The sequence below is a fragment of the Eublepharis macularius genome, chromosome 15 (assembly GCF_028583425.1).
Source record: "Eublepharis macularius isolate TG4126 chromosome 15, MPM_Emac_v1.0, whole genome shotgun sequence".
Taxonomy (NCBI): domain Eukaryota; kingdom Metazoa; phylum Chordata; class Lepidosauria; order Squamata; family Eublepharidae; genus Eublepharis; species Eublepharis macularius.
In genome coordinates this window covers 19,453,604-19,467,784 of record NC_072804.1, presented here as the reverse complement: position 1 = coordinate 19,467,784, position 14,181 = coordinate 19,453,604, and positions in this window count along the sequence as shown.

The window sequence follows — 14,181 nt, the reverse complement described above, 5'->3', positions numbered from 1 at the left end:
GAAAGTGGGGGTGTAGGTAGTAATGGCAGGTGGGGAGACATTGGGGGTTGGGGGAGGGCTGAGAGCCAGGTTGGGTGTGGAATGGAAAGGCAGGGAGGGAAGCAATGGGGTTTGGGGGAGGGCTGAGAGACAGGAGTGGTGTAGAGAGGAAAGGCAGGTAGGGAGGAAATGGGGTTTTAGGGCGGGCTGAGTTCCAGGTGGGGTGTGGAATGGAAAGGCAGGGAGGGAAGCAATGAGGTTTTGAGGAGGGTTGAGAACCAGGTGGGGTTTGGAAAGGAAAGTCAGGGAGGGAGGCAATGGGGTTTTGGGGAGGGCTGAGAGCCAGGTGGGGTGTGGAATGGAAAGGCAGGGAGGGAAGCAATGGCGTTTTAGGGACGGCTGAGAGACAGGTTGGTTGTGTAGAGGAAAGGCAGGTAGGGAGACAGTGGGGTTTTGGGGAGGTCTGAGAACCAGGTGGGGTGTGGAATGGAGAGGCAGGGATGAAGGCAATGGGGTTTTAGGGAGGGCTGAGAGACAGGTTGGTTGTGTAGAGTAAAGGCAGGTAGGGAGACAGTGTGGTTTTGGGGAGGTCTGAGAGCCAGGTGGGTTGTAGAGAGGTACGGTAGGGAGGGAAGACATGGGGTTTTGGGGAAGGCTATGAGCCAAGTTTGGTGTGGAGAGAAAAGGCGGTTAGGGAGACAATGGGGTTGTAGGGAGGGCTGAGTGCCAGGTGGGGTGTGGAAAGAAAAGGTAGGGCGGGAGGCAACGGGGGTTTGGGAAGGGTTCAGAGGAAGGTGGGGGTGTAGATAGTAATGGCAGGGAGGGAGACATTGGGGTTTTAGGGCGGGCTGAGAGCCAGGTGCGGTGTGGAATGGAAAGGCAGGGAGGGAAGCAATGAGGTTTTGAGGAGGGTTGAGAACCAGGTGGCGTGTGGAAAGGAAAGTCAGGGAGGGAGGCAATGGGGTTTTGGGGAGGGCTGAGAGCCAGGTGGGGTGTGGAATGGAAAGGCAGGGAGGGAAGCAATGGGGTTTTAGGGAGGGCTGAGAGACAGGTTGGTTGTGTAGAGGAAAGGCAGGTAGGGAGACAGTGGGGTTTTGGGGAGGTCTGAGAACCAGGTGCGGTGTGGAATGGAGAGGCAGGGAGGGAAGCAATGGGGTTTGGGGGAGGGCTGAGAGCCAGGAGTGGTGTAGAGAGGAAAGGCAGGTAGGGAGGAAATGGGGTTTTAGGCCGGGCTGAGAGCCAGGTGGGGTGTGGAATGGAAAGGCAGGGAGGGAAGCAATGAGGTTTTGAGGAGGGTTGCGAACCAGGTGGGGTGTGGAAAGGAAAGTCAGGGAGGGAGGCAATGGGGTTTTGGGGAGGGCTGAGAGCCAGGTGGGGTGTGGAATGGAAAGGCAGGGAGGGAAGCAATGGGGTTTTAGGGAGGGCTGAGAGACAGGTTGGTTGTGTAGAGGAAAGGCAGGTAGGGAGACATTGGGGTTTTGGGGAGGTCTGAGAGCCAGGTGGGTTTTAGAGAGGTACGGTAGGGAGGGAAGCCATGGGGTTTTGGGGAAGGCTATGAGCCAAGTTTGGTGTGGAGAGAAAAGGCGGTTAGGGAGACAATGGGTTTGTAGGGAGGGCTGAGTGCCAGGTGGGGTGTGGAAAGAAAAGTTAGGGCGGGAGGCAACGGGGGTTTGGGAAGGGTTCAGAGGAAGGTGGGGGTGTAGATAGTAATGGCAGGTAGGGAGACATTGGGGTTTGGGGGAGGGCTGAGAGCCAGGAGGGGTGTGGAATGGAAGGGCAGGGAGGGAAGCAATGGGGTTTTGGGGAGAACTGAGAGCCAGGAGGGGTGTGGAATGGAAGGGCAGGGAGGGAAGCAATGGGGTTTTGGGGAGAACTGAGAGCCAGGAGGGGTGTGGAATGGAAGGGCAGGGAGGGAAGCAATGGGGTTTTGGGGAGAACTGAGAGCCAGGAGGGGTGTGGAATGGAAAGGCAGGGAGGGAAGCAACGGGGTTTTGGGGAGGGCTGAGAGCCAGGTGGGGTGCGGAAAGGAAAGGTAGGGAGGGAGGCAATGGGGTTTTAGGGAGGTCTGAGAGCCACGTGGGGTGTAGAGATGTAATGCAGTTAGAGAGGCAATGGGCTTTGGGGTAGGGCTTAGAACCTGGTGCGGTGTGGAATGGAAAGGAAAGGAGAGAGGCAATGGGGCTTTGGGAAGGGGTCAGAGGCAGGTCGGTGCGAGGAGAATAATGGCAGTTAGGGAGACAATGGGGTCACATCCAGAGAGAAAATGGCTGCTCTGGAGGGTGGACAGTACCGCAGATTAACCTGCTGATCTCTAGCCCTCAGACGCCACCCCTTCAGGCTTCACCCCAAATCCTCAGGCATTTCCTAACCTGAAACAGACCACCTTATTGCCAGCACTCGGTTGGAACTACCTGGAGATTTGGGGGTGGGGCTGGGGCCTGGGGAGGTCAGGGTTTAAGGAGGGGCTTCATTACAGCAGGTTATAATGCCATCTAGTCTACCCACATAAAGGGCCATTTTCTTCAGGGGAGGTGACTTCTGTGGCCTGCAGATCATATATATAATTCCAGGAGATCTCCAGCTGTGACTTAATCCTCGCAGGTTATAATGTCATCTAGCAATCGAGAAAAGAGCCATTTTCTCCATGCCTCTGTGGCCTGGAGATCCTATAACATACTTCAGTAAGCATGTTTCCGATGACTCAACTCAATTCCATTGTGCGGGTGCGCTCTAGCTTGCCCCTAGTGGGAAAGAGGCAAATTCCCGGGGAGGACTGAGATACAGGTGGGGTGTGTAGAGGAAAGGCAGTTAGGGAGGCAATGGGGTTTGGGGGAGTGCTGAGAGCCAGGTGGGGTGTGGAATGGAAAGGCAGGGAGGGAAGCAATGGGGTTTTGGGGCGGGCTAAGAGCCAGGTGGGGTATGGAATGGAAAGGCAGGGATGGAAGTAATGGGGTTGTGGGAAGGGCTGAGAGCCAGGTGGGGTGTAGAGAGGAAAGGCAGGTAGGGAGGCAATGGGGTCACATCCAGAGAAAAAGTGGCTGCTCTACAGGGTGGACAGTACCGCAGATTAACCTGCTGATCTCTAGCCCTCAAACGCCACCCCCTTCAGGCTTCACCCCAAATCCTCAGGCATTTCCTAACCTGAGTTAGGGAGGCAATGGGGTTTGGGGGAGGGCTGAGAGCCACGTGGGGTGTGGAATGGACAGGCAGGGAGAGAGGCAATGGAGTTTTGGGGTGGGCTGAGAGTCAGGTGGGGCGTAGAGAGGAAAGGCAGGGAGGGAACCAATGGGGTTTTGGGGAGGGCTGAGAGCCAGGTGTGGTGTGGAAATTAAAGACAGTTAGGGAGACAATGCGGTTTTGGGGATGGCTGAGAGCCAGGTGGGGTGTGGAATGGAAAGGCAGGGAGGGAAGCAATGGGGTTTTAGGGAGGGCTGAGAGCCAGGTGGGGTGTAGAGAGGAAAGGTATGTAGGGAGACAACGGGATTTTAGGGAGGGCTGAGAGCCAGGTGGGGTGTGGAATGGAAAGGCAGGGAGGGAAGCAATGGTGTTTTCGGGAGGGCTGAGAGCTAGGTGGGGTGTAGAGAGGAAAGGCAGGGAGTGAAGCAATGGGGTTGTAGTGAGGGCTGAGATCCAGGTGGGTTGTGCAAAGAAAAGGCAGGGCGGGAGGCAACGGGGGTTTGGGAAGGGTTCAGAGGCAGGTGGGGGTGTGGACAGTAATGGCAGGTAGGGAGGCAATGGGGTTTAAGGGAGGGCTGAGACCCAGGTGCGGTGTGTAGAGGAAAGGCAGGTGGGTAGACAATGGGGTTTTGGGGAGGGCTGAGAGCCAGGTGGGGTGTGGAATGGAAAGGCAAGGAGGGAAGTAATGGGGTTGTGGGAAGGGCTGAGAGCCAGGTGGGGTGTAGAGAGGTAAAGCAGTTAGGGAGGCAATGGGCTTTGGGGGAGGGCTTAGAGTCTGGTGGGGTGTGGAATGGAAAGGCAAGGAGGGAGGCAATGGGGTTTTGGGAAGGGGTCAGAGGCAGGTGGGTGTGAGGAGAATAATGGCAGTTAGGGAGGCAATGGGGTCACATCCAGAGAGAAAATGGCTGTTCTGGAGGGTGGACAGTACCGCAGATTAACCTGCTGAACTCTTGCCCTCAAACGCGACCCCCTTCAGGTTTCACCCCAAATCCTCAGGCATTTCCTAACCTGAAACAGACCACCCTATTGCCAGCTCTCGGTTGGAACTACCTGGAGATTTGGGGGTGGGGCTGGGGCCTGGAGAGGTCAGGGTTTAAGGAGGGGCTTCATTACAGCAGGTTATAATGCCATCTAGTCTACCCACAAAAAGAGCCCTTTTCTTCAGGGGAGGTGACTTCTGTGGCCTGGAGATCATATATATAATTCCAGGAGATCTCCAGCTGTGACTTAATCCTCGCAGGTTATAATGTCATCTAGCAATCGAGAAAAGAGCCATTTACTCCATGCCTCTGTGGCCTGGAGATCCTATAACATACTTCAGTAAGCATGTTTCCAATGACTCACCTCAATTCCATTGTGCGGGTGCGCTCTAGCTTGCCCCTAGTGGGAAAGAGGCAAATTCTTGGGGAGGACTGAGAGTCAGGTGGGGTGTGTAGAGGAAAGGCAGTTAGGGAGGCAATGGGGTTTGGGGGAAGACTGAGAGCCAGGTGGGGTGTAGAGAGGAAAGGCAGGGAGGGTAGTAATGGGGTTTTAGGGAGGGCTGAGAGCCAGGTGGGGTGTAGAGAGGAAAGGCAGGGAGGGAAGCAATGGGGTTTTAGGGAGGGCTGAGAGCCAGATGGGGTGTGGAAAGTAAAGGCAGGAAGGAATGCCATGGGGTTTTGGGGAGGGCTGAGAGCCAGGTGGGGCGTGGAAAGAAAAGGTAGTGCGGGAGGCAATGGGGTTTTGGGGTGGGCTGAGAGTCAGGTGGGGCGTAGAGAGGAAAGGCAGGGAGGGAAGCAGTGGGGTTTTAGGGAGGGCTGAGAGCCAGATGTGGTGTAGAGAGAAAAGGTGGTTAGGGAGACAATGGGTTTGTAGGGAGGGCTGAGAGACAGGTTCGTTGTGTAGAGGAAAGGCAGGTAGGGAGACAGTGGGATTTGGGGGAGGTCTGAGAGCCAGTTGGGGTGTGGAATGGAGAGGCAGGGAGGGAGGCAAAGCGGTTTTGGGAGGTCTGAGAGCCAGGTGGGTTTTGGAATGGAGAGGCAAGGATGGAGGCAATGGGCATTAAGGGAGGGTTGAGAGACAGGTTGGTTGTGTAGAGGAAAGGCAGGTAGGGAGACAGTGGGGTTTTGGGGCATCTGAGAGCCAGGTCGGGTGTGGAATGGAGAGGCAGGGAGAGGCAATGGGGTTTTGGGGAGGGCAAAGAGCCAGGTGGGTTGTAGAGAGGAAAGGCAGGGAGGGAACCAATAGGGATTTTGGAAGGCCGAGAGCCAGGTGGGGTGTGGAATGGAAAGGCAGGGAGGGAACCAGTGCAGTTTTAGGGAGGGCTGAGAGCCAGGTGGGGCATGGAATGGAAAGGCAGGGAGGGAGGCAATGGGGTTTTGGGGAAGGCTACGAGCCAAGTGTGGTGTGGAGAGAAAAGGCTGTTAGGGAGACATTGGGTGTTGGGGGAGGGCTGAGAGCCAGGTTGGGTGTGGAATGGAAAGGCAGGGAGGGAAGCAATGGGGTTTTGGGGAGAACTGAGAGCCTGGAGGCGTGTGGAAAGGAAAGTCAGAGAGGGAGGCAATGGGGTTTTGGGGAATGCTGAGAGCCAGGTGGGGTGTGGAATGGAAAGGCAGGGAGGGAAGCAATGGGGTTTTAGAGAGGGCCGAGAGACAGGTTGGTTGTGTAGAGGAAAGGCAGGTAGGGAGACAGTGGGGTTTTGGGGAGGTCTGAGAACCAGGTGGGGTGTAGAGAGGTAAGGCAGTTAGGGAGGCAATGGGCTTTGGGGGAGGGCTTAGAGTCTGGTGGGGTGTGGAATGGAATGACAAGGAGGGAGGCAATGGGGCTTTCGGAAGGGGTCAGAGGCAGGTGGGGGTGTGGACAGTGACTCACCTCAATTCCATTGTGCGGGTGCGCTCTAGCTTGCCCCTAGTGGGAAAGAGGCAAATTCTTGGGGAGGACTGAGATACAGGTGGGGTGTGTAGAGGAAAGGTAGTTACGGAGGCAATGGGGTTTGGGGGAGGGCTGAGAGCCAGGTGGGGTGTGGAATGGACAGGCAGGGAAAGAGGCAATGGAGTTTTGGGGTGGGCTGAGAGTCAGGTGGGGTGTAGAGAGGAAAGGCAGGGAGGGAAGCAATGGGGTTTTGGGGAGGGCTGAGAGCCAGGTGGGGTGTAGAGAGGAAAGGCATGTAGGGAGGCAACGGGATTTTAGGGAGGGCTGAGAGCCAGGTGGGGTGTGGAATGGAAAGGCAGGGAGGGAAGCAATGGGGTTTTAGGGAGGGCTGAGAGCCAGGTGGGGTGTAGAGAGGAAAGGCAGGGAGGGAAGCAATGGGGTTTTCGGGAGGTCTGAGAGCCAAGTGGGGTGTAGAGAGGAAAGGCAGGGAGGGAAGCAATGGGGTCGTAGTGAGGGCTGAGATCCAGGTGGGGTGTGCAAAGAAAAGGCAGGGCGGGAGGCAACGGGGGTTGGGGAAGGGTTCAGAGGCAGGTGGGGGTGTGGACAGTCATGGCAGGTAGGGAGGCAATGTGGTTTTAGGGAGGGCTGAGAGCCAGGTGCGGTGTGTAGAGGAAAGGCAGGTGGGGAGACAATGGGGTTTTGGGGAGGGCTGAGAGCCAGGTGGGGTGTGGAAAGGAAAGGCAGGGAGGGAAGCAATAGGGTTTTGGGGAGGGCTGAGAGCCAGGTGGGGTATAGAATGGAAAGGCAGGGAGGGAAGTAATGGGGTTGTGGGAAGGGCTGAGAGCCAGGTGGGGTGTAGAGAGGTACGGCAGTTAGGGAGGCAATGGGCTTTGGGGGAGGGCTTAGAGTCTGGTGGGGTGTGGAATGGAATGACAAGGAGGGAGGCAATGGGGCTTTCGGAAGGGGTCAGAGGCAGGTGGGGGTGTGGACAGTAATGGCAGGTAGGGAGGCAATGGGGTTTTAGGGAGGGCTGAGAGCCAGGTGGGGTGTCAAGAGGAAAGGCAGTTAGGGAGACAATGGGGTTTTGGGGAGGGCTGAGAGCCAGGTGGGGTGTGGAATGGAAAGGCAGGGAGGGAAGCAATGGGGTTTTGGGGAGGGCTGAGAGCCAGGTGGGGTGTGGAATGGAAAGGCAGGGAGGGAAGCAATGGGGTTTTGGGGAAGGCTGAGAGCCAGGTGAGGTGTGGAATGGAAAGGCAGGGAGGGAAGCAATGGGGTTTTGGGGAGGGCTGAGAGCCGGGTGGGGTGAGGAATGGAAAGGCAGGGAGGGAGGCAATCGGGTTTGGGGGAGGGCTGAGAGCCAGGTGGGGTGTGGAATGGAAAGGCAGGGAAGGAAGTAATGGGGTTGTGGGAAGGGCTGAGAGCCAGGTGGGGTGTAGAGAGGTAAGGCAGTTAGGGAGGCAATGGGCTTTGGGGGCGGGCTGAGAGCCAGGTGGGGTCTGGAATGGAAAGGCAGGGAGGGAAGCAATGGGGTTTTGGGGAGAACTGAGAGCCAGGAGGCGTGTGGAAAGGAAAGTCAGAGAGGGAGGCAATGGGGTTTTGGGGAGGGCTGAGAGCCAGGTGGGGTGTGGAATGGAAGGGCAGGGAGGGAAGCAATGGGGTTTTAGAGAGGGCTGTGAGACAGGTTGGTTGTGTAGAGGAAAGGCAGGTAGGGAGACAGTGGCGTTTTGGGGAGGTCTTAGAACCAGGTGGGGTGTGGAATGGAGAGGCAGGGATGAAGGCAATGGGGTTTTAGGGAGGGCTGAGAGACAGGTTGGTTGTGTAGAGTAAAGGCAGGTAGGGAGACAGTGGGGTTTTGGGGAGGTCTGAGAGCCAGGTGGGTTGTAGAGAGGAACGGCAGGGAGGGAAGCCATGGGGTTTTGGGGAAGGCTATGAGCCAAGTTTGGTGAGGAGAGAAAAGGCGTTTAGGGAGACAATGGGGTTGTAGGGAGGGCTGAGTGCCAGGTGGGGTGTGGAAAGAAAAGTTAGGGTGGGAGGCAACGGGGGTTTGGGAAGGGTTCAGAGGAAGGTGGGGGTGTAGATAGTAATGGCAGGTAGGGAGACATTGGGGTTTGGGGGAGGGCTGAGACCCAGGTGGGGTGTGGAATAGAGAGGCAGGGATGAAGGCAATGGGGTTTTAGGGAGGGCTGAGAGACAGGTTGGTTGTGTAGAGTAAAGGCAGGTAGGGAGACAGTGGGGTTTTGGGGAGGTCTGAGAGCCAGGTGGGTTGTAGAGAGGAACGGCAGGGAGGGAAGCCATGGGGTTTTGGGGAAGGCTATGAGCCAAGTTTGGTGTGGAGAGAAAAGGCGGTTAGGGAGACAATGGGGTTGTAGGGAGGGCTGAGTGCCAGGTGGGGTGTGGAAAGAAAAGTTAGGGCGGGAGGCAACGGGGGTTTGGGAAGGGTTCAGAGGAAGGTGGGGGTGTAGATAGTAATGGCAGGTAGGGAGACATTGGGGTTTGGGGGAGGGCTGAGAGCCAGGTAGGGTGTGGAATGGAAGGGCAGGGAGGGAAGCAATGGGGTTTTGGGGAGAACTGAGAGCCAGCAGGGGCGTGGAAAGGAAAGGCAGGAAGGGAGGCAATGCGGTTTTGTGGAGGGCTGAGAGCCAGGATGGGTGCGGAAAGGAAAGGCAGGGAGGGAGGCAATGGGGTTTTAGGGAGGTCTGAGAGCCAGGTGGGGTGTAGAGATGTAATGCAGTTAGAGAGGCAATGGGCTTTGGGGTAGGGCTTAGAACCTGGTGGGGTGTGGAATGGAAAGGAAAGGAGGGAGGCAATGGGGCTTTGGGAAGGGGTCAGAGGCAGGTCGGTGCGAGGAGAATAATGGCAGTTAGGGAGACAATGGGGTCACATCCAGAGAGAAAATGGCTGCTCTGGAGGGTGGACAGTACCGCAGATTAACCTGCTGATCTCTAGCCCTCAAACGCCACCCCTTTAGGCTTCACCCCAAATCCTCAGGCATTTCCTATCCTGAAACAGACCACCCTATTACCAGCACTCGGTTGGAACTACCTGGAGATTTGGGGGTGGGGCTGGGGCCTGGAGAGGTCAGGGTTTAAGGAGGGGCTTCACTACAGCAGGTTATAATGCCATCTAGTCTACCCACAAAAAGGGTCATTTTCTTCAGGGGAGGTGACTTCTGTGGTCTGGAGATCATATATATAATTCCAGGAGATCTCCAGCTGTGACTTAATCCTCGCAGGTTATAATGTCATCTAGCAATCGAGAAAAGAGCCATTTTCTCCATGCCTCTGTGGCCTGGAGATCCTATAACATACTTCAGTAAGCATGTTTCCGATGACTCACCTCAATTCCATTCTGCGGGTGCGCTCTAGCTTGCCCCTAGTGGGAAAGAGGCAAATTCTTGGGGAGGACTGAGATACAGGTGGGGTGTGTAGAGGAAAGGCAGTTAGGGAGGAAATGAGGGAGGCAATGGGGCTTTGGGAAGGGGTCAGAGGCAGGTCGGTGCGAGGAGAATAATGGCAGTTAGGGAGACAATGGGGTCACATCCAGAGAGAAAATGGCTGCTCTGGAGGGTGGACAGTACCGCAGATTAACCTGCTGATCTCTAGCCCTCAAACGCCACCCCTTCAGGCTTCACCCCAAATCCTCAGGCATTTCCTAACCTGAAACAGACCACCCTATTGCCAGCACTCGGTTGGAACTACCTGGAGATTTGGGGGTGGGGCTGGGGCCTGGAGAGGTCAGGATTTAAGGAGGGGCTTCACTACAGCAGGTTATAATGCCATCTAGGGAGACAATTCTTGGGGAGGACTGAGATACAGGTGGGGTGTGTAGAGGAAAGGCAGTTAGGGAGGAAATGGGGTTTTGGGGAGGGCTGAAAGCCAGGTGGAATGTAGAGAGGAAAGGCAGGTAGGGAGGCAATTTGGTTTGGGGGAGGGCTGAGAGCCAGGTGGGGCATGGAAAGGAAAGGCAGGGAGGGAGGCAATTGGGTTTGGGGGAGGGCTGAGAGCCAGGTGGGGTGTGGAATGGACAGGCAGGGAGAGAGACAATGGAGTTTTGGGGAGGGCTGAGAGTCAGGTGGGGCGTAGAGAGGAAAGGCAGGGAGGGAAGCAATGGGGTTTTGGGGAGGGCTGAGAGCCAGGTGTGGTGTGGAGATTAAAGACAGTTAGGGAGACAATGCGGTTTGGGGGAGGGCTGAGAGCCAGGTGGGGTGTGGAATGGAAAGGCAGGGAGGGAAGCAATGGGGTTTTAGGGAGGGCTGAGAGCCAGGTGGGGTGTAGAGAGGAAAGGCATGTAGGGAGGCAACGGGATTTTAGGGAGGGCTGAGAGCCAGGTGGGGTGTGGAATGGAAAGGCAGGGAGGGAAGCAATGGGGTTTTAGGGAGGGCTGAGAGCCAGGTGGGGTGTAGAGAGGAAAGGCAGGGAGGGAAGCAATGGGGTTTTCGGGAGGTCTGAGAGCCAGGTGGGGTGTAGAGAGGAAAGGCAGGTAGGGAAGCAATGGGGTTGTAGTGAGGGCTGAGATCCAGGTGGGGTGTGCAAAGAAAAGGCAGGGCGGGAGGCAACGGGGATTTGGGAAGGGTTCAGAGGCAGGTGGGGGTGTGGACAGTAATGGCAGGTTGGGAGGCAATGGGGTTTTAGGGAGGGCTGAGAGCCAGGTGCGGTGTGTAGAGGAAAGGCAGGTGGGGAGACAATGGGGTTTTGGGGAGGGCTGAGAGCCAGGTGGGGTGTAGAGATGTAATGCAGTTAGAGAGGCAATGGGCTTTGGGGTAGGGCTTAGAACCTTTTGGGTGGTGTGGAATGGAAAGGAAAGGAGGGAGGCAATGGGGCTATGGGAAGGGGTCAGAGGCAGGTCGGTGTGAGGAGAATAATGGCAGTTAGGGAGACAATGGGGTCACATCCAGAGAGAAAATGGCTGCTCTGGAGGGTGCTCTGGAGATACAGGTGGGGTGTGTAGAGGAAAGGCAGTTAGGGAGGAAATGGGGTTTTGGGGAGGGCTGAGAGCCAGGTGGGGTGTGGAATGGAAGGGCAGGGAGGGAAGCAATGGGGTTTTAGAGAGGGCTGAGAGACAGGTTGGTTGTGTAGAGGAAAGGCAGGTAGGGAGACAGTGGCGTTTTGGGGAGGTCTTAGAACCAGGTGGGGTGTGGAATGGAGAGGCAGGGATGAAGGCAATGGGGTTTTAGGGAGGGCTGAGAGACAGGTTGGTTGTGTACAGTAAAGGCAGGTAGGGAGACAGTGGGGTTTTGGGGAGGTCTGAGAGCCAGGTGGGTTGTAGAGAGGAACGGCAGGGAGGGAAGCCATGGGGTATTGGGGAAGGCTATGAGCCAAGTTTGGTGTGGAGAGAAAAGGCGGTTAGGGAGACAATGGGGTTGTAGGGAGGGCTGAGTGCCAGGTGGGGTGTGGAAAGAAAAGTTAGGGCGGGAGGCAACGGGGGTTTGGGAAGGGTTCAGAGGAAGGTGGGGGTGTAGATAGTAATGGCAGGTAGGGAGACATTGGGGTTTGGGGGAGGGCTGAGACCCAGGTGGGGTGTGGAATGGAGAGGCAGGGATGAAGGCAATGGGGTTTTAGGGAGGGCTGAGAGACAGGTTGGTTGTGTAGAGTAAAGGCAGGTAGGGAGACAGTGGGGTTTTGGGGAGGTCTGAGAGCCAGGTGGGTTGTAGAGAGGAACGGCAGGGAGGGAAGCCATGGGGTTTTGGGGAAGGCTATGAGCCAAGTTTGGTGAGGAGAGAAAAGGCGGTTAGGGAGACAATGGGGTTGTAGGGAGGGCTGAGTGCCAGGTGGGGTGTGGAAAGAAAAGTTAGGGCGGGAGGCAACGGGGGTTTGGGAAGGGTTCAGAGGAAGGTGGGGGTGTAGATAGTAATGGCAGGTAGGGAGACATTGGGGTTTGGGGGAGGGCTGAGACCCAGGTGGGGTGTGGAATAGAGAGGCAGGGATGAAGGCAATGGGGTTTTAGGGAGGGCTGAGAGACAGGTTGGTTGTGTAGAGTAAAGGCAGGTAGGGAGACAGTGGGGTTTTGGGGAGGTCTGAGAGCCAGGTGGGTTGTAGAGAGGAACGGCAGGGAGGGAAGCCATGGGGTTTTGGGGAAGGCTATGAGCCAAGTTTGGTGTGGAGAGAAAAGGCGGTTAGGGAGACAATGGGGTTGTAGGGAGGGCTGAGTGCCAGGTGGGGTGTGGAAAGAAAAGTTAGGGCGGGAGGCAACGGGGGTTTGGGAAGGGTTCAGAGGAAGGTGGGGGTGTAGATAGTAATGGCAGGTAGGGAGACATTGGAGTTTGGGGGAGGGCTGAGAGCCAGGTAGGGTGTGGAATGGAAGGGCAGGGAGGGAAGCAATGGGGTTTTGGGGAGAACTGAGAGCCAGCAGGGGCGTGGAAAGGAAAGGCAGGGAGGGAGGCAATGCGGTTTTGTGGAGGGCTGAGAGCCAGGAGGGGTGCGGAAAGGAAAGGCAGGGAGGGAGGCAATGGGGTTTTAGGGAGGTCTGAGAGCCAGGTGGGGTGTAGAGATGTAATGCAGTTAGAGAGGCAATGGGCTTTGGGGTAGGGCTTAGAACCTGGTGGGGTGTGGAATGGAAAGGAAAGGAGGGAGGCAATGGGGCTTTGGGAAGGGGTCAGAGGCAGGTCGGTGCGAGGAGAATAATGGCAGTTAGGGAGACAATGGGGTCACATCCAGAGAGAAAATGGCTGCTCTGGAGGGTGGACAGTACCGCAGATTAACCTGCTGATCTCTAGCCCTCAAACGCCACCCCTTCAGGCTTCACCCCAAATCCTCAGGCATTTCCTAACCTGAAACAGACCACCCTATTGCCAGCACTCGGTTGGAACTACCTGGAGATTTGGGGGTGGGGCTGGGGCCTGGAGAGGTCAGGATTTAAGGAGGGGCTTCACTACAGCAGGTTATAATGCCATCTAGTCTACCCACAAAAAGGGTCATTTTCTTCAGGGGAGGTGACTTCTGTGGCCTGGAGATCATATATATAATTCCAGGAGATCTCCAGCTGTGACTTAATCCTCGCAGGTTATAATGTCATCTAGCAATCGAGAAAAGAGCCATTTTCTCCATGCCTCTGTGGCCTGGAGATCCTATAACATACTTCAGTAAGCATGTTTCCGATGACTCACCTCAATTCCATTCTGCGGGTGCGCTCTAGCTTGCCCCTAGTGGGAAAGAGGCAAATTCTTGGGGAGGACTGAGATACAGGTGGGGTGTGTAGAGGAAAGGCAGTTAGGGAGGAAATGGGGTTTTGGGGAGGGCTGAAAGCCAGGTGGAATGTAGAGAGGAAAGGCAGGTAGGGAGGCAATTGGGTTTGGGGGAGGGCTGAGAGCCAGGTGGGGTGTGGAATGGACAGGCAGGGAGAGAGGCAATGGAGTTTTGGGGTAGGCTGAGAGTCAGGTGGGGCGTAGAGAGGAAAGGCAGGGAGGGAAGCAATGGGGTTTTGGGGAGGGCTGAGAGCCAGGTGTGGTGTGGAGATTAAAGACAGTTAGGGAGACAATGCGGTTTGGGGGAAGGCTGAGAGCCAGGTGGGGTGTGGAATGGAAAGGCAGGGAGGGAAGCAATGGGGTTTTAGGGAGGGCTGAGGGCCAGGTGGGGTGTAGAGAGGAAAGGCATGTAGGGAGGCAACGGGATTTTAGGGAGGGCTGAGAGCCAGGTGGGGTGTGGAATGGAAAGGCAGGGAGGGAAACAATGGGGTTTTAGGGAGGGCTGAGAGCCAGGTGGGGTGTAGAGAGGAAAGGCAGGGAGGGAAGCAATGGGGTTTTCGGGAGGTCTGAGAGCCAGGTGGGGTGTAGAGAGGAAAGGCAGGTAGGGAAGCAATGGGGTTGTGGTGAGGGCTGAGATCCAGGTGGGGTGTGCAAAGAAAAGGCAGGGCGGGAGGCAACGGGGATTTGGGAAGGGTTCAGAGGCAGGTGGGGGTGTGGACAGTAATGGCAGGTTGGGAGGCAATGGGGTTTTAGGGAGGGCTGAGAGCCAGGTGCGGTGTGTAGAGGAAAGGCAGGTGGGGAGACAATGGGGTTTTGGGGAGGGCTGAGAGCCAGGTGGGGTGTAGAGATGTAATGCAGTTAGAGAGGCAATGGGCTTTGGGGTAGGGTTTGGAACCTTTTGGGTGGTGTGGAATGGAAAGGAAAGGAGGGAGGCAATGGGGCTATGGGAAGCGGTCAGAGGCAGGTCGGTGTGAGGAGAATAATGGCAGTTAGGG